This window comes from Berghia stephanieae, chromosome 12 (assembly GCF_034508935.2).
Source record: "Berghia stephanieae isolate SIO BIC M18660-M18661 chromosome 12, UCSD_Bste_1.3, whole genome shotgun sequence".
In the NCBI taxonomy this organism is placed as follows: Eukaryota; Metazoa; Mollusca; class Gastropoda; order Nudibranchia; family Aeolidiidae; genus Berghia; species Berghia stephanieae.
Window position 1 is genome coordinate 18,451,479 of NC_088371.1, and position 21,259 is coordinate 18,472,737.

General features: G+C 37.3%; 1 protein-coding gene across 1 annotated transcript in view; it reads right to left on the minus strand.

Annotated features, from left to right (window-relative positions):
- The window catches only part of LOC144957844 (green-sensitive opsin-4-like), a 260,802-nt gene extending 248,922 nt beyond the window's left edge, over positions 1 to 11,880 (minus strand). Inside the window, exons 1-2 of the mRNA XM_078889315.1 lie at positions 11,659 to 11,880; positions 5,833 to 6,202 (exon numbers count right to left, since the gene is read on the minus strand). The gene's annotated coding sequence lies outside the window, so the exon portion shown is untranslated. The remainder of the gene's footprint in view (positions 1 to 5,832; positions 6,203 to 11,658) is intronic.
- Between the last annotated feature and the right edge of the window lie 9,379 nt (positions 11,881 to 21,259).

Here is a 21,259-nt window from a genome sequence, read left to right on the forward strand (position 1 = left end):
TCTTTGTCCTCAAACTGAGGGACTGAATTTGGTCGATAATGCATTCACGCAATAAACAGCCGGCTAGTAGCTATAATATTAGTCCGAGTGGATTTGAGGGTATCTCACAAATCACGCGTGTCAAAAATCTACTGGTCAATTGTGTACCAGGAGTATGAAATCAATCAATGGGACAATAATAGATAATATGCGCTTGGGTAAGAAGCTCACAACATTGCCATCCGGAAAAATAACGGACCAACACATACATCTATGCGTAACCTTAAACGTTTATAGCTTGGTTAATACAGTTTCGTGAGAATTACTCACAAGCATGTGTGGCAAAAAAAAAAACAAAAAAAAAAAACAAAAAAAAACAAAAAAAAAAAAACAAAAAAAAAAACAAAAACAAACAAAGGCACGAGTGACGTCAACTTCGTTCTATCGATATGTTATCCACAATCTCAAAACGGTATAGATTGTATGAAGTTGACTTCACTCAGGTCTTTGTTATTGCTTTTTGCCATCCGTGTTTATGAGTAATTCTCACTAAACTGTATTAACCGGACTGTAAACGTTCATGGTTACACCTTGTTTTGTGTGTTGGTCCGTTATACTTCCGGATGGCAATGTTGTGAGCTTCTTAGCCAAGCGCACACTATCTATAGCCTGGTTAATACAGTTTAGTGAGAATTGGATTCAGTAGTCTGATGTCACGCCCCCCGGCAACGGCGGCCATCTTGGTTCTAAACAAAGAACATCATTACTTTTTGTTCTTCATGCTGGCTAGAACTTTTCATATGCCTTGTGATCAGAATGTGTAAAAGTCAAAACATGATCAAATTAATGTTGTTTTTTTTCCTCTGGATACGCTTTAATGCTCGTCGGAGAAATATTTCATACGGGCGTCCGCCATTGTTCCGATAGTTTAGAGCCAGTGTTACTACGTTACCATGCGTCATTAGGAAGGAAGTGACGTTACGACTGTTGAAGAGTATTACTCACAAGCATGGGTGGCAAAAACAATAACAAAGCCATCAGTGATGTCAACTTCGTCCTGTCCATATGTTATCCATAGTCTCAAAACGGTACTCTTTCTGGATAAACATGATATTTAGAATTCAATCTTAAACTCAACTTATAAAGTAAGTAGTTATGCAGGTCATTAATGTTCCTTGAGGTACTCCCGATAATATATTATTATATTAACGTATGAAACTTTATTCTTCAGAGGGACCTAAAGCAGAGCGGTATGTCGCTCGAGATGGCCCCAAGAATAGCTGTTGACAGGACCAGGTGGAGATCCCTTGCATCGCCTCCAGTGCCAGCAGGCCCGGAGAGGATTGAGTGAGTGAGAGTATGAAACTTAAATGATTTTTTTTTGTTTCATTAACTTCAAACAACTAAAAATTCCTAAGTTTCATTATTTTGACTTTAAAGTCTGTTTATCTGTTTCATTCTCAAATAACACCAGATTGACAAACCACACACACACACTCATAAACATATACTTTTATACTTTTATCTATAGATAGTATACGCTTGGCTAAGGAGTTCACAACATTGCCATCCGGAAGTATAACGGACCGACACACAAAACTTTCTGTAACCATAACAAAGACCTGAGTGACGTCAACTTCGAACTATATATATATATATATATATATATATATATATATATATATATATATATATATATATACATATATATATATATATATATATATATATATATATAAATATATATATATATATATATATATATACATTACCCATGAAATAATAGTGCTCTACTTTTGTATAGAAAGAGTACATAATAAAACATTCAAAATATTCATCAACTTCTATAGATAGTACTTTTTCAATGTATTCGCAATTGTAATTTTCTATAATCAATAATATGTATTGACCATGTGGATCTACAGACCAAAGAAGCACGATGTCTGGAGTGTACAGTCTATTGTCCTAGATTCTGTCATCATAGAGGCTATTGTTTCATATTCGAGTATTGTCAACTATCCAAATCAACTACACTATATCTTGACAAAACGACCGTTTAAAGAATTAGCCAGGAAAAAAGATACTTCATATATTGATCAAATAAAATGACTTAGTACAAACCAAAAAGTTCTTTTACACCAGACTTTAAAAAAAATCTTAGGTTCATAAATGTTTGACAAATTGGAAGGAAGGGGGTGGGGGTGAAAGGATGTAATCTCTATCTATCATTATTTGATGTAATAATTTTCAGACCAAAAGGAAAAAAAGTATTATTTTTAAGCGTATCAAAGTATTCTCTATTGTTGCTGTTGTTACCAACCTAACACACGACAATTCCCCTATGAAAAGGGTATGAATGAAACGGCGCCAGTCAAAACAGAGCACAATAATACAAGAAAATAAAATCACCCCAAAATAGAAGCCTGTTTCGACAATGTATAAGAATTGATTGCCATCGAAAATGGGCTGATTTTATTTTGATCTTTAAATATTTTTTTCCTTATATTATTCTTTCTGCTTTGTCTAACATTATTTTATCCACACACTTCCAGATTTTAAAAAAATCTTATCCCAATGCCTGATTTCAAACATATTACTGTGTGTAAGTAAGCACATTAGCGTATCAAATTGTCGCCATAATAGCCAGGAAATGATACTTCAATTGATTAACTAAAATGACTTGGTAATAACCAAAAGTTCTTTGACACCAGACTTTAAAAAAAAATTGTAGGTTCATAAAATTTTAGTAAGCGGGGTGGAGGTGGGGGGGGGGGGGATTATAATCTCATTCTATCATTATATAAATCACTTGTTTTTCGGCCAAAAAAAAAAGAAGTGTTATTTTTCAGTGCGCGACAGTATTTTCAATTGTTGTCTATTTTATGTTTTTAATGTTTTGTTAATCGAACATACGATCAATTCCCACATGTAAACGGCGCCAATCAAAATATAATTAAAAAATCACCTCAAAATAGATATCTAAGAAATATACATATATATCATGTTATGTATTTGATGATACATGTGGTACATACATAGATATTAACGAAAAAATAATTTCTCAAACAACTATTCCATCAAAACTAACGATGGAACATGATCGACTAGCTCTCAAAACGTTGGCACATAACAGGGACAAGTTGAATAATATTACGAAAGGAATCAACCAAGCAAACGGTAGGCTGACAACCGCACAATTCACCGCAAGTGATTTTGAGCGGAGCCATGTTATCTTATAGATAGAATGAAGTTGACGTCACTCAGGTCTTTGTTATTGTTTTTTTTTTGGCCATCCACGGTTATGAGTAATTCTCACTTAACTGTATTAACCAGACTATAAACGTTCATGGTTACACATAGTTTTGTCTGTTGGCCCGTTATACTTTCGGATGGCAATGTTGTGAGCATCTTAGCAAAGCGCATACTATCTGGGCAGGACAGTCCTACAGGGCACAGTCGAAGGCCAGCGCAGAAGAGGGCGCCAAAGGAAGATGTGGCTGGACAATATAAAAGAATGGACAGAGATGTCGGTTCCAGAGCCGCTACATAGGGCTAGCAACAGGCAGGTATGGAGGAAGACTGTAACTTCTGCTTCACGCAAGTCACCCCCCCCCCACCCCCGCCCATCGGGGGGGGGGGGGGGGGGGGGACCTGCTTGAAGCAGAAGTTACAGTCCTCCATAAAGGCCGTCGTAAAGTTACGGCCTGACACTGACAAAAAAATTACGTCAATGTCAGTTTTTTGCCACAAAAGAAAACAAATCGTGAGTTGAATTAAATAGTTCTACAACTAATGAAATGACTTGTTTCCATAAGCTCTACTAACGACACCTCACGACTAGGCGGTGCAAAAAACAATTAATGACGTCAAAATGCCAGTCCTTTTGGATTTCAGTGTCAGGCTATAACATAACGATGACTACGCGACCATCCGGCAATGGAATTGAGTGAGTGAGTGATACTATCTGGCACTAGAACCATATAGATAGTATGCAGATGACGTCACTCATGCCTTTGTTATTGTTTTTGCCATCCGCGTTTGTGAGTTGTTCTCACTAAACTGTATTAACAAGACTATAAAAGTTCATGGTTACACAGAGTTTGTGTGTTGGTCCGTTATACTTCCGGATGGCAATGTTGTGAACTCCTTGGCCAAGCGCATTCTATCTATAGGACGTATAGTTTGACGTCATTCTATAGGTTAGTGCAGCTTAGTGAGTTGTCGTAAGTAGAGCTCATGGAAACAAGTTATTTCATTGGTTGAACTATTGAATAGATAGTATGCGCTTGGCTAAGAAGCTCATAACATTGCCATCCGGAAGTATAACGAACCAACACACAAAATTCTGTGTATCCATGAACGTTTATAGTCGGGTAAATACAGTTCAGTGAGCATTACTCATAAACGCGGATGGCAAAAAACAATAACAAATACGTGAGTGACGTCATCTTCGAACTATCTATACAACTTACGATTTGTTTTCTTTTGTGGCAAAAGACTTGTCATTTATTGACGTCATTTTTTGGTCAGTGTCAGGCTATAAGTTAACGATGGCTCCGTATATTATCAAACAACTGGAATCATCATGTGATTCCGGGATGAATCATGATTTTAGCACATAATAACAAAACCAGCTTTTTATATAGGGCGAAATCCACTAAACGTGTGCAAAGCGCTTTACAAAGCGTCCATGGCCAACAGCAACACTGAACAAGTAGAACGAGACATGATGACAATTAGGCGATAGTACATTTCTTTCAACAGAAACAAAGCTGTTAACGGCCAAGTAGTCATTTTACACCTGAGTAAGGTGAGATAATGTGAGTAAAGAGCCTTTTCCCAGGACTCAACTATGGGCCGCTCAAGCGGTGGCCGAACCCAGGGCCTTCCGATCCGAAGGCGAGTGAAATACCACTTGACCACATTTATAGCTGCACTTCAGGATGTAAAATCCTTCATTACTTCATGATAGAATGTGAAACTTGCCCCTTTTACTGATCTGGCGGGCAGAACAGGTGATTGTTTAACTTAAATGCATATCATTAAATGGTCTCTAAAATTCTTTAATTAAGAACATTATGAAGTATTTATGTGTGTGTGTGTCTTCAAAGAAGTCTCACGTTTAACCATTATGAACGAGTTTAGGGTCATTGTGCGATTATCTGGTCTTGTGGTATCACACTCGCTAAGGCAAGCGCACACTATCTATAGTTTGGTTCATAAAATTTAGTGAGAATTACTCATAAACGCGGATGGTAAAAGGCTATAACAAAGACCTGAGTGACGTCAACTTCATTCTATCTATAGATAGTATGCGCTTGGCTAAGAAGCTCACAACATTGCCATCCGGAAGTATTACGGACCAACACACAAAACTATGTGTAACCGTGAACATTTATAGTCTGGTTAATACAGTTTAGTGAGAATTACTTACAAACGCGGATGACAAAAAGCAATAACAAAGACCTGAGTGACGTCAGCTTCGATCTATCTATACCGTCTGAAGCCTAACATATGTGACCCACCATCTCAAAGCGGTATCATCTCCGGATGAACAATGTACCTTAAAAAAGACACCCCCCCCCCCAATGAAAAAAAAAAACAAACAAAAATACAAAAAAAAAACAACAAAAAAAAAACAAAACAAAAAACAAAAAAAAAACAAAAACAAACAAACTTGAGCTTTTATGGTGCAATATCCACTATTGCCCTATATAAATGTTCAAGATTTGTTGGGGGTCTTTTTTGCATTAGTTCTGAGACGATGTGTAACATTTATAAATGATAGTACGGAGAGCAGCTGTCGATGGAAAATGGACACACACGAATAATTAAATAATTCAATCTACTCACCTCCTGTTTTGTATCCAGGTCCAATCGATTTTATCATTTGGTGTCCTTTCCTAGGATATCGGTATCGAATCGATATACACGTAAAACAATGTCTTTGTCATCACATCAGTTATAAAACCCACCAAATCTAACCAAAACAATCTGTCATTAGTTTATATAATTTACTCTGAAACAGGAATCATTCACTTGACCAGTCACCGTGCTTGTGCCAGCTGTGTGAAATAGACGATCCGTGAGATTAATACTTTATTCGATACGATATTGCTATACGATTTCTGTTATATCGATTTCAGTATGCAATAATGAGAAGCACATGGGGGTTTATGGTCCAACAATCATTATTCCCGTAGTTCGATGAATAATTAATCTTCTATAATATAGAATATATGTGACCCACCGTCTCAAATCGGTATTACGTCGGGATTCACTCGGTTAGGGAAATTGAATTCATAGTCACAAATATAAAACTTGGGTTTACTTTCTCTACGCCATGGTGGAGTATAGATAATATTTCTTGCTTGAAAAAACTTCTAAGGTCCAATTTCTCATCATTATATCTCTAAATTTACTCTTTGGGTTCTGAATCATCCAGACATAATACTCTTTTGAGACGGAGGGCCACATATTGTCAGTAAATGTCTTCGCAAAATCCTCTACACATCAGACATTTTTGGATTCAGATGTATCCGAATTAATCCCTGAAGAACTAAGAAATACTGCAGTGCCCTTCGTACTAAAGTCACAAGATCTTGACAGCATCAAAAGTCTGGCCCGGGACCGTGACCAATGGAAACAATTAACAACACCGATGGAGAGAGTAGATATTATACTCATCGACCATGACTGAAACACACAATTCTCAGCAAGCGTCATTCGGACTGCGAGGCTTACAACAACAACAACAACTGCTACTACTACTACTACTACTACTACTACTACTACTACTACTACTACTACTACTACTACTACTACTACTACTACCCCTACTATACTACTACTAATACTACTACTACTACTACTACTATACTACTACTACTACTACTACTACTACTACTACTACTACTACTACTACTACTACTACTACTACTACTACTACTACTACTAATACAAGTTCACGTTCAAGAGTTAATTTTAGGTCATTGGCCAAAAACCATGACATTTCTCAGTTCCTTAAAACTTAGCTTATAACTTCCAGGGCCCTAAGTCGAGTCCTACTTTGGACGGCGAATCTTTTCCTTTCACATTGTCTCAACATACTCAGATGGAGAGATGAATGCGCTGTCTTTGTCATAGTTAAAAACAATTCAAACAGCGCCCAACAGGCATAGTACAATATTTATAAAGACCCCGGTAAACTGTATAGTGGATATTGCATTTCATGAAAGCTGCCTTTTCAATTTCACCTTTTGATAAACCTCGACATAACATCAGTTATGATGTCTGTTCCAAGGCTAAAATATTATCTTGGAATCGTACAAAAACGTTTTGGTGTCGATGTAATTATAGTATGTAAATCTGATCTGTTGTACGATCAATGTCCAATTAACTGCTGCTGTAGTATTTGCCTTTACCAAGGTTATAAGACTATTGGGAGTTATCACTTAGCGTGAGTGACTACGTGAGAAAAATGGGAGATATTTTGAGGTCTCCAAGGACAAAGGGCAAAGGGAGGCGATTCGAATCATCAAAGGGAGGAAATTTTAGATTTCCAAGGGGTGTTGTAAATTACTTCACTATTGAGATATATTAAGGTTGATTCTCTGTTTTTGTCTGCTTATCTTGCTTCTCTATAATATACGCCCCTATTTCATCCCCTCTTTGCTTCTCCATCCATCAGTTAATTCATCAATCAATCAATCAATCAATCAATCAATCAATCAATCAATCAATCTATCTATCTACCTATTTATCTATCTATCTGTCTATATGTCTATCTATCTATCTATCTATCTATCTATCTATCTATCTATCTATCTATCTATCTATCTATCTATCCATCCATCCATCTATCCATCCATACATCTATCTATCTATCTGTCTATCTATCTATCTATCTATCTATCTATCTATCTATCTATCTATCTATCTATCTAACAATCTATCTATCTATCTATCTATCTATCTATCTATCTATCTATCTATCTATCTATCTATCTATCTAACTATCTATCTATCTATCTATCTATCCATCTATCTATCCATCCATCTATCTATCTATCCATCCATCCATCCATCTATCTATCTATCTATCTATCTATCTATCTATCTATCTATCTATCTATCTATCTATCTATCTATCTATCTATCTATCTCTCTATCTATATTAATATAATATAATAAAATATTTTTTTGCTTTGGGCAATTTACGGGAAGTGAAATGGTTCTTGTTGTCACTATTATTTATAATCGTGTGTTGTTTCCTACTTCCTGTGATGTTTCGGCGTTGAAATTATCTTCATGGTGGTTTGTAATTGCAAAGAATGTGTTTATTTCTGTGTCGACGTACGGATGTGATTTCATTTCTTTTGTTCAGTGTATCCATGTATGGTTGAGTAAATGCATAAGTCGGCTATGTGGTCTTGTGGTATGACACTCACTTTCGAATCGGAAGGTCCTGGGTTCGAGCGTCGCTCGGGCATATCGAGTTCTTGGAGAAGGCTCTTTAATCACATTCTCTCACCGTACTCAGGTGTAAAATGAGTACCTGACTGTTAACAGCTTTGTCTCTGTCCCTAAAGTTTGTAATATCGCCTGACAGGCATCATGTCTCGTCCTACATGTTATGTGTTGCTGTTGGCCAGGGACCCTTTGTAAAGCGCTTTGAGCACGGTTATTGGATATTGCTCTATATGAAAGCTCAAGTTTTTTTTTATTAAGTCAAGGAAGTCTATAACCACATGTCAAATTTTGAATTTAAAGTTAAAAATAATCCGAGTAGTAGATAATAATGATTCAATTATTTTTATAAAAGAGCACCATCAATTAAAAAAAAGCATTTTATCCATCCCATAGGGGAAATTGTCTCTAGGGTCTATTTCAAGGGAAACACTGGAATAACCCAGGCGTCAGCCGCAATGCAGCGCCGCAAATTGAGCTAGGGCGGGGTGATTTGCTCAAGGCGACACAGCGCAGCGGAGGGTGATCGAACTCGGTACCTTTCGGGTACGATGCAAAGACAGTACCGATGAGCCCCTATAAAAAAACATACCAAAATAATATATATGTGAGACATCGTCTCAAAACGGTAATATATCGGGATGATATATGCTCAAATGTCACATTAAAGCCAAATTGATTTTAAAATATGAAATTTTGATTTTGCCGTTCAAAAATACAACATCCGCTTTACTCAATAAAACATTTAAACTCAACCCGAGACTGATAGTTTCAGCCATAAATTCGATGTTAAGCATCTTAAGTCACCCAAACATAAAACCGTTTTGAAACGATGAGTCACATATTTGAATTTAATGAATAATGTATCATGAGTAATTATCACTGAACTGTATTAACCAGACTAAAAACGTTCAAGCTTACACATAGTTTTCTGTGTTGGTCCATTATATTTCCGGACGGCATGGTTGTGAGTTCTATTAATCAGTTAACTGCCGTACTCTGGAAAGACGTAGATAAAAATTTGGCCAGACAAACTCGTCCTTCAAATATTGATCGATTTAATTGACCCTCCTTTGGGCAAAGCCTTTAAAACCTGGGACCTCGCGAGTCTTCTTGCAAAATTTTGAAATACTACGTAATGTCTTTTAATTTCAGAAAATGTGTGGAGCGGACACTTGTATCAATAATTATGAGAAGAATAGGGTATGGAGAAGTGCTCTATGAAACAGAATAAAAAGTCAGAAAAATAGGGTATGATTTTTTATTCCCTGTTTTCATATATGTGACCTTCGTCCCAAAACGGTATTATGTCGGGATGGACCAAATGCTAAAAAGTCAAATTATTGTTAAACTGGTAAAAAAAATGAAACGTTGGTATTCACAAAAATAAAATATGATATTCCTTCTACTCTATAGAGTATATAAACTCAAATTTAGCATGATATTTCTGGCTACAAATTCCATTTTCAACATCGTATCATTCCGACTTAATACCGTTTTGAGACGAGAGGTCACATATGAAATAGAATAAAAAGTCAGAAAAACAGGGTATGACGGTTTAATCCCTGTTTTCATATATGAAACAGAATAAAAAGTCAGAAAAACAGGGTATGACTGTTTAATCCATGTTTTCATCTGGCACTTCTCCATGCTCTATTTTTCTAATCATGTCTTTTTCCGGTTCCAAAGTCACTGGAAGTGTGTATTTAACCAGAGGACTTATAATGAATAGGTTACATATCAAATCATAAGGTGGCTTGACTATTTCAGTAGCAGGGTGTAAGGCATATTATTATGATTACGGGACGTAAAAGAGTGAGGATGGGTGATCTTTATTATAGTTAGACTTGAAAATGTTCTGAAACTGGAAGATCAGTTGCACAAGGTATGTATTCAATTCCCGAGAACTACTCATAAAAATGGCTGGCTAAAAACATTAACAATGAGCTGAGTGCCGTCAATTTCGTTCTATGTATATATTGGGAGCGATCTTTATTCGTATTTTCGTCCAACCTCGTCATCAACCACATGATTTGTTGCTGTACAACGATTGGACATTTCTCAATACATCTAAACACGCTGCTTAGTTTATGAAAGTTGTAAACATATCCACGAGCCATGCTGAGCAAAATTACCAATTGTAGCGTTGGATAATTCTCAAATTGTGAACACTTTTCACAATGTGGGTCATTTGGAGCACACTTTGCAATGTGACCAATGACTTCGAGCACATGGAGATGTAATATAGATCATGCCCATTACACAAGGGAGGTATTCAGTCCTCGAGAACTACTCATAAAAATGGCTGGCGAAAAACAATAACAATGAGCTGAGTGACGTCAATTTCTTTCTATGTATATAATGGGCTTCAACAGTCATGACGTCACTTCCCTCGTAATGACGCATCGTAACTTAGTAACCGGTTCTAAACTATCGGAACAATGGCGGACACCATTATGAAATACTTCACCGACGAGCATAAAAGTGTATCCAGAGGAAAAAAAAACCCATTATAAATCTGATTTTCTTTTGACTTTTATACATTCTGATCACATGACATGTGAAACAGTTCTAGCCAGCATGAAGAATAAAAAGTACCGATTTTCTTTGTTTAGAACCAAGCTGCTCGTTTCTGGGCGGACGTGGCATCAGACAATTGAAGTCACTCAGCTCATTGTCGTTGCTTTAAAAGAGCCATTTTGATGATAAAATCGAACTAAATTCTATCAATCAGACTCAACGTTCAAGTTGACACATAGTTTTGTGTGATGGTACGTTATTTTCGTTTGGCGGATGTTGTAAGTTTTTTTTTTAATTCGATAAACGCACAACATCAATAAGATTCAATAGTCTGATGTCACGTCCGCCTAGCAACGAGCAGCTTGGTTCTAAACAAAGAACATCTGAATCTGTACTTATTTAAATTCTTCAGGCTGGCTAGAACTTTTTCATATCTTATGTGATCAGAATGTATAAAAGTCAAAACATGATCAGATTTATTATGATTTTCTCCTCTGGATACACTTTTATGCTCGTCGGAGAAATATTTCATAAGGGCGTCCGCCATTGTTCCGATAGTTTAGAACCAGTTACCAAGTTACTACGCGTCATTACGAGGGAAGTGACGTCACGACTGTTGAAGCCTATTATTGTCTCACACACTTTACTACTCATTTCATTTCTTATTATTATCAACATCGCTCCACTCACTTTTCTGAAACAATATTTTATTTATCACCACTTGACGCTGGGAATATCGTGAAAACAATTCACTCTTATTTATCTTTTATCGATGAGACATTGCATCAGCATTCTAAAAAACCCCAAAAAGCTAGAGTTAAAGACACCGTGACCGGTGTAAACACCAACACCGTGACATCAAAGAGATCCAATACTCTTGTGTGTATGTTTGTGTAGAGAAATCTGAATGACAACGTTGTGGGATGTGTGTGGTGGGATTGAAGACATCTCTCTCTCTCTCTCTCTCTCTCTCTCTCTCTCTCTCTCTCTCTCTCTCTCATGTTCAACGAGCAGAGCACGCACTCGCGACAGCCGCACGCATTCACAATCAATGCGCGTGCGTGCGTAATGACCATAGCTATTTTAATCACAAGATGTCAGAGCGGAGGACACGAAGAACTATCTAGCGGCTAACGTTGAGTGAGAGGTGTGGATTATAAATAAATAAATAAATAATCTTTATAAACAGGTTTCAATTGCCATAATAATATTATCTGGGCCTAAGGCAGTGACGAATACTGCGTCAGTGGCAGCATATTATAATAGGGCGCCTATCTGATAACTTGCACTGAATGAAGTGGAAGTATAATTCCATTTTGTTCCAAATAATTATTCATACTATTAATACATCTTCATTAACAGTTCTAGCCTTTCATTTACCGAGGTCACCGAGGTCATACGTGACAATGCTCAAATAAGATCACACACAGAAAGGAGAATATTTCAATTTCAAATATCTCAACAACATCCGTCACCTCCCGCATTCAGGCACTCATTTACTCCCTAAGTTGAAAGGGTAATATGCTTATAATAATTTTCTAATACTGTGACTAACTGAGAATAACTGATTCGTAGTTTTAATGTTCAGGTTTGTTTTATTTGTTTAAAAAAATTCTTTTCACGAGTTCACTGTCGTTCTCTGGAAAATCTTATTTAAAAATTTGGCCATAAAACTGGTCCATCAAATATCGATTGATTCAAATTACCCTCATCTTGGAAAAATTCTCAAACCTGGAACTGAAGGAAGACTTCCCGAGGACACAGGTTTGAGAGGTATTTTTGTTGTTGTTGCCAAATTGAGGGTCATTTTAATCGATCGATATTGGAAGGACAAGTTTTCTGGCCAAATTCTAAAAATAAATGTATTTCCAAAGTACGACAGCTAACTGGTTTACAAATTTTGGGCTGTCGGTGACCGGAAGTGGGTGTCGGCTCTCGTCATGCATAAAAATGAGAAACCAAACATACGAAATCAATGCCGGAAATTAGATGAATTCTTCCCGACATGACTTATGACGTCACAAGCTGTCTTCTGAAGTTATTCATGTCAGATATTAAATAACCGTGATTTAATTCATTGTCCTCGGGTTTATTAGTAAAGTCATCCTTTCATGAGACGTACTGTGCCATTTCAAGCAATGGCAGGGGCATCCAATTCCAGATCAAAATGTATAAAAGTCAAAACATGATCAGATTTATAATGATTTTCTCCTCTGGATACACTTTTATGGTCGTCGGAGAAGTATTTCAGAAGGGCGTCCGCCATTGTTCCGATAGTTTACAACCAGTTACCAAGTTACTATGGGCCATGTCTTGTCCAATATATTAAGTGTTGTTATTAGCTTGGGGCCCATTTTAAAGAGCTTTTACCACGTTAAGAAGATATTGTACTTAGTAATGCTTAAGTCGATGTCACGAATACTTTACTGTACCCGAATTTATAAAATTATTTATTGTGTAAAGAGGTGTCGAGTGTAGAAAATGATTAGAAATAGAGTGAGCAGAAAAATGCCAGAAAACCTTAGAGATTCAAAGCTTTGTGTCATCGTCTCAACTTTTTCATTCCATATCATTGTCTTCAGACATTTTTCTACTCTTTTCATATCCTGTTCTTATCAACATAAGTGCCTGCTCTCTCGTCTCGGACTAGAAGTTTGACGTCATTATTTAGGTTTGTGTAGCGTGGAGTGAGTTGTCGTTAGTAGAGCTCAAGGAAACAAGTTATTTCATTGGTTGAACTATTGAATACAACTCACGATTTGTTTTCTTTTGTGGCAAAAGACTGGCATTTTGACGTCATTTTTTGGTCAGTGTCAGGCTATAACTTTACGATGCTACGGCTTCACACAGTTCCCTGTTGAGTGTAGCTCTCATCAACTCATAGCCGGACACTGCCCACTAATAGATATAACGAATTTGACGTCACTCAGCTCTTTGTTGTTTTTAGCCAGGCTTTGTATGAGTAGTTCTCACTAAATTTTAATAATCAGACTATATAAACGTTTATATAACAGAAAGCAGGACCACCAATAAAAATAGGAGAAGAGGATGTGCCAGAGACAAACCAATTCAAATACTTAGGAACAATGTTCAAGGAGATGGGGGCGATGAGATGGAGGTTAAGAAGAGGATACGGAAAGGCTGGAATTATTGGAGGAAGGTGACTGGTGTTATGCGTGAAAAACGAATTTCCGAAAACTGAAGAGAAAATTTTATCATATGTTGTAAGACCAGCAATGTTGTATGGACTAGAGACAGCAGCTACGACAAAGAAATAAGATAAAGAAGTTGAGGTGGCAGAAATGAGGACGTTGAGATGGTCACTTGGCTGGACAAGAAAAGATAATGTGAGAAATGACAGAATCCGAGGTTGACTGAAGTGAAGAATGTATCCATAATGGTGAGAGAAGACATATTGAAAGTGTTTGGACATGATAAGAGACTATATATATATATATATATATATATATATATATATATATATATATATATATAGAGAGAGAGAGAGAGAGAGAAGGAAAGTATTGGATATATAATTAACGGGAAAGAGCAAAAAGGGACGTGTTAAGACTAGATGGGTGGATAGCGTTTAATGCCGGTATCAAAGAACTGGGTCTGGACGAAGATGATGCTATGAACGGAGATGACTGGGGATTATGTAGCAGTAAGTATGGCAACCCTGCAAAATGCGGGAGAAGAAGAAGAAGAAGAAGAAGAAGAAGAAGAAGAAGAAGAAGAAGAAGAAGAAGAAGAAGACTATATAATCGTTTATGGTTACACATAGTTTTGTGTGTTGGTACGTTATATCCAGCTGGCGAAATGCTGTGAGTTTTACGCATGAACGCACAGCATCAATACACGGCGGCGACCACCAATAGTTTATTGTCACCGATGCGACCATAATTGGATTCAATAGTCTGATGTCACGTCCACCCAGCAACCAGCAGCTTGGTTCTAAACAAAGAAAATCGTTACCTACTTTTTATTCTTCATGCGGGCTAGAACTTTTTTATATGTCATGTGATCAGAATGTATAAAACTCAAAACATGATCAGATTTATAATGTTTTTCTCATATGGATACACTTTTATGCCCGTCATAAGGGAGTCCGCCATTGTTCCGATCGGTTAGAACCAGTTACTAAGTTACAATGCGTCATTACGAGGGAAGTGACGTTACGACTGTTGAAACCAATTTGTCTCCTTGACCAATGTGTACTAACAACAGCTCACTTTTCACTTTCTTTTAGTGATCGTCGCTTAGTGTGATGTACTTTTTAGGTAATAATATGAAATTGATTGTAAGCTTCAATTTAATTACAACAACAGATCAAATGAACGTTTCGGGTTGCACCTTTATCAACAAAACAGGATGAATGAAACACCACAGATGAATGAAATAATGTGGTAGTGGCGTAGTTTAGATGAATAAACAAAACATTTGATCTGTTTTTGTAATTAATTTGAAGCTTACAATCAATTTCACATTATTATTTATTTATTTGAGATTCGAGCAGCAACATTTACATGTACTTTTTAGGGGAAATTGATGTCAAGTGGTACTACGTAAACGTAGGCTTGTGCACGAATCGTTCGACTGATGTTTGGATGCAACTTGATTGGTTTAACAATAACTGTCGGACTGTGAAAAAAAACCCCACATTTTAAAAAATAGTTGGCCAGAAAACTCGTATTCCTTCAAGTATTATTGATCAATTTAAATGACCCTCATCTTGAAAATAAAAAAGAATTGACCTTTATATAGCGCAATATCGACTAAATGTGCTCAAATCTCTTTACAAGGGGTCCCTGGCCAACAACAACATTTAACATGTAGGACGGGACATGACGCCTGTTAGGCGATATTACAATTTTTCGGACAAAGACAACGCTGTTAACGGCCAGGTGCTCATTTTACACCTGAATACGGTGAGAGAATGTGAGTAAAGAGTCTTTTCCAATGACTCAACTATGCGCCGAGCGAGAGGCTCGAACCCAGGACCTTCCGATCCGAAAGCAAGTGTCAAACCACTAGACCACATAGCTGCACTAAAAAAAACTCTCAAAAATGGGGACTTGCGATGTCATCAAGGAACTCCCAGGCTTGATAGTTTTGCCAAGATGAGGGTCATTTAAAACGATCGATATTTGAGAGACGAATGTTCTGACCAAGTTTTTAAATATACATGTTTTGACTTTTATTGGATTTTCGGACCGAGGGATGGGCCCGACCTTGGGAGGGCGGCCATCTTCGAGGTTACGAAACATTCAATAAATGGTCAAAACCTGTATTATAACATCTCAATATGTTCCATTTCCTACAAAAATATTCAATATTAGTTTAAAAAAAAGTATCATATTCTATTGTATTTATTTTCCAACAATAGTCTACATGTTTTTATATTTATATTTCACTTTCTTAACTGCATTACACAGTTCCTCGCTTCCTCCCCTCTTTTTACTTAATTAATTCCTCACCTTTTATAAATATCTATTGTTCTATTTTAATTCGCGCTTCCTTACAAAGGAGCATAGATACTATTTTCTGCTCATCAAGGTTTTTGTTTTTTCATCTTAACAACGCAACTAGTCTACCACATTATCCCACTCGTCTGTAGTGTTTCATTCATCCTGTTTTGTTGATAAAGGGGAAACCCGAAACGCCCATCTTATCTGTTTTCGTATATTAAATTGAAGCTTACATTCAATTTCACGTTGTTATTTATTAATTAAACAAAGATCATTGTGATGTACAAAATAAATCTGAATAAGAAAAATGTATATATTGTGTCGTAACCAATGTGACGATTTTGTGCGGCTATGTGGTCTTGTGGTATGACACTCGCTTTCGGATCGGAAGGTCCTGGGTTCGAGCCTCGCGCTCGGCGCATAGTTGAGTCCTTGGAAAAGGCTCTTTACTCACATTCTCTCACCTTACTCAGGTGTAAAATGAGTACCTGGTCGTTAACAGCGTTGTCTTTGTCCGGAAAATTGTAATATCGCCTAACAGACGTAATGTCCTACATGTTAAGTGTTGCTGTTGACCAGGGACCCCCTGTAAAGCGCTTTGAGCACATTTAGTGGATATTGCCCTATATAAAGCTCAATTTTTTTTCAACAGTCTTAACGTCACTTCCCTCGTAATGACGCATGGTAACTAAGTAACTGGCTCTAAACAATCGGAACAATGGCAGACGCCCTTATGAAATATTTCCCCGACTAGCATAAACGCGTATCCAGAGGAAAAAACAACAACATATAAATCTGATCATGTTTTGACTTTTACACATTCTTATCACAAGACATATGAAAAGTTCTAGCCAGCATGAAGAATAAAAAATACAGATTTTCTTTGTGTAGAACCAAGATTGCCGCCGTTGCTGGGCGACGTGACATCAGACTATTGAATCCAATTGGAGAGTTTCATTATTTTTTTTTTAGCTTATCAGTAATAAACTTAAACAAACATCACCTCAGTTCACTCAAAAATGTTGTTCATAATAAACCCAATGTAAGTCCACTATCTCAATACTACAATTATATTTTTTTGTATACTTTATAACGGTATTACAGCCTGATCCGAATTCTAACCTCCATTTTTTTCAAGATTAACTCCTGTGACTTAACTCTTTCCTAACCAAACATTTTCAATGTTTTTTACCAAAATGTCATGCCTTCCTAACACTAAAATTGATTTTTATTAAATCTCAACGCTAAGAGAAATGCTAAACTTGATTAATAACATTAAGTTCTTTTAAACTATACAAAGATTTTTCTTCAAATTTTGTGATGTAAATAAAAATTCTGTGTCCGAAAAATTGTAATATCGCCTAACAGGCGTCATGTCCCGTCCTACATGCTAAATCTTGCTGTTGAGCAGCGACCCCTTGTAAAGCGCTTTGAGCACATTTAGTGGATATTGCGCTATATAAAGCTCAATTCTAATTTTTTTTTTAAATTTTAAAATAAAAATGTTCACTGTATCGTAACGATTGTGACGATTTTCCTGTAGTTGGCAAGGCAGAGTGTTAGTTAAGTACTTTTAGCATTAGACTCTTCTAACAGTATTTTATGCATGTGTTTTGAAACGGTCTAGAGATTAATGGTAATCCGAACGATGAAAATCACTGTCAGTCGGCTGTTTGAGCATGAAATAAATTAATGAATTTTAACGTCTGTCGTGTTTGAAATCATCGTATAGATAGTTGGCTTCAGCAGGCTAAATACTAATAACTCGTCGATGGCTAACTCCGGTCACCTGAGAAATATCAATTAATAAGCGGAAATAACTCTAGTTCTTGCTGTGATCATTTCGACCGGAAGTTGTTGTTGATGACGTCCTTCGGAGAACCACGAAGCAATAATAGTAATAGGATGATGTCTGTAATTTGACCCCATTATCAATCCATAGACGGGGCGCGTTTGGTAATCGATTTTGTCCCTTTGATCGGATAAGCGTATGATAGGCGCATTGGGTTATAGCGACGTGCATTTATTTTCAGGCCTGATAACCTAAAATTCCTTATGGGGAGGAGGGGTCACTGTTGTAATGGAAATCTAAAAAAAAAAACCTGACAAATAATAATATTGTCAATTACAACAGTGTGAAATTAGGCCCATAAGTAGGTCCGGATGTCAGTCCTGTATATTATATGTACACGTTGGGTTATCGCAGTGATGTAGACCTGGAAGGTGAGTTGTCCTCATTAGACTTTTTCAGACTATAGCAGGAAAAAAATTGACATTACTCAGCTCTTTGCTATTGTTTTTCATACAGCCATTTTAATGATTAGCTTTCACTAAAATATATTAGTCTATAAACTTTTAAGGTTACTCATAGTTTTGTGTGATGGTACGTTATTTCCGGCTGGCACATGTTGTGAGTAAATTGACTAAACGCATAAAATCAATCAACGTTTAAGCTTGCATATAGATAGTATGCGCTTGGCTAAGAAGCTCATAACATTGCCATCCGGAAGTATAACGGGCCAACACACAAAACTGTGTATCCATGAAGGTTTATAGTCGAGTTAATACAGTTCAGTGAGCATTACTCATAAACGCGGATGGCAAAAAACAATAACAAAGACCTGAGTGACGTCATCTGCATACTATCTATAGTAATGTGTGTTGGTACGATTAATCTGGTGTGCAGAACTGGTGAGTAATTTACTTCAACGCATGCACCGCCTATGTAGTAGTTTGTATAGTTCAGCAATCGTCATTGCTTACTGAATAATGCATATTTGGACTATCCCAAAAGGTCAAGGACGTTGTTACATTCTCTTCCAAACTGAGTTTATATCCACTAAATGTTTACAAAACGCTTTACAAGCGGCCCCAAGCCAACAGTAACACTTATTTTTGTATTACGAGGCATACACCTCAATATAGCGTTACAATTTGTTGGGGATTTTTTTTTCGACAAAGGCAATTGGTACTGCTTTACTTCTGAGTACGGGGGCGTGAAAATTTGAGTAAAAAGTATTTGCCAAGGATTCAACAATTGACCGTCCAGTGTATCTAAACGAATGTTATTTATTATGTGCGGCTATGCGGTCTCTCGTGGAATGACACTCGACTTCGGATCGGAAGGTCCTGGGTTCGAGCCTCGCTCGGCGCATAGTTGAGTCATTACAATGTGCTCTTTACTCACATTCTCTCGCCGTACTCAGCAGGTGTAAAATGAGTAACTGACCGTAACAGCGAAAAAAAATGTAATATCGCCTAACAGGCGTCATGTCTCGTTCTACATGTTACGTGTTGCTGTTGGTCAGGGACCCTTTGTAAAGGGCTTTGAGCACATTTAGTGGATATTGCGCAATATAAAAACTCAGGTGTTTTTTTTTGGTTTTTTTTTGTTGTTGTTTTTATTTTACTTCAACTTTAACCATGCAAGTCGCAACTCTGTCCAACAGAAGATAATCGCTACTGCGAGTGAGATGAGGACAGAATAGATGAACATAACAAAAAGTTCTTCAGAGCCGAGGCCCATGGAGAAAGAGTCTATCCTGAATTCTATAGCATGAAACGGACAAAAGCAATTGCTTGCTATCCCTTAGATAGGACGCTAGTCTACCGCAAAGTACTTTCTGCCAGATCTAACAGACCCAGCTACTCAATCACTGGACAGGGTGGACGTGGGGGAGGTGGGGGGGGGGGGGGGTCAGAAAAAATCTCTACTGCGCCTGGCTGGGATTGATCTCGATCCCTTTGCGTGTGAAGAGAATGCTCGACCAACTGAGCAATCAGGACCCCCAGATGAACATGCCTAAGCCTATATCTTAAATCTTATCTGCCGTACTATGGAAAGACGTTATTTTAAAAATTGGTCAGATACATCGTCCTTCAAATATCGACCGATTTTAATGTCCCTAGCCCTCATCTTGGCAAACTCTCAAATCTCATCATCATCATCATTACCTTTTTTACCCTGGGTCAGGGTATAGGCCACAGACAAACAGTTTCCATCCTTCTCTATCCCGAACTAACTTTTTAATCTCATTCCAGGTCTTACCACTTTTCTGTATGTCAGCTTCTTTAATTCTTCTCCATGTTCCTCGTGGCCTTCCCCTTGATCTTCTGCCCTGAGGGTTCCAGTCCAATACTTTCTGTGCTATAGTGGAGTCCTACTCCCTGTGTCTGAATCCCGTCCCCTCTCCCTGAATATGAAATCTTCTCCCCAGACTTGAGGTGTTTCTGTCCGGATTGTATCTCAAATCTGCGACTTCGCAAAATCCTAAGTTTGAGAATTTATCCAAGTTGAGGGTCCTTTAAATCGATCGATATTTGATTTGAAGGACGTGAGTTCTGGCTAAGTTTTTGACTTACTTGACTTATGCCTCTTTACTCCTGGTAGAGCATAGAGCCTCAACAGCACTCTTCCATCTTCTTCTGTCCTTGGCACAAACCTTTGCTTCACTCCAGGTAAGATTGGAGACGCTCAAATCTTGGCGAAGGCTTCTTCTCCATGTCTGGGCTAATTTTTTTTACATACATGTTATTCCAGCGTACGGCAGTAAATTTGTTAATCTTATCTATATGTGACCCTTCGTCTCAAAACGGTATTATGTCGGGATGGACCAGATGCTAAAAAGTCAAATTTAGCTAAACTGGTCAAAAATATGAAATTTTGGTATTTACCACAGTAAAATACATATGACGTTCCTTCTCCTGTATAAAGCATATAAACTCAACTTAAGCATGATATTTCTGGCTACAAATTCCATTTTAGGCATCTCAATCATCCCGACTTAATACCGTTTTGAGACGAAGGGTCACATATTTGGGTC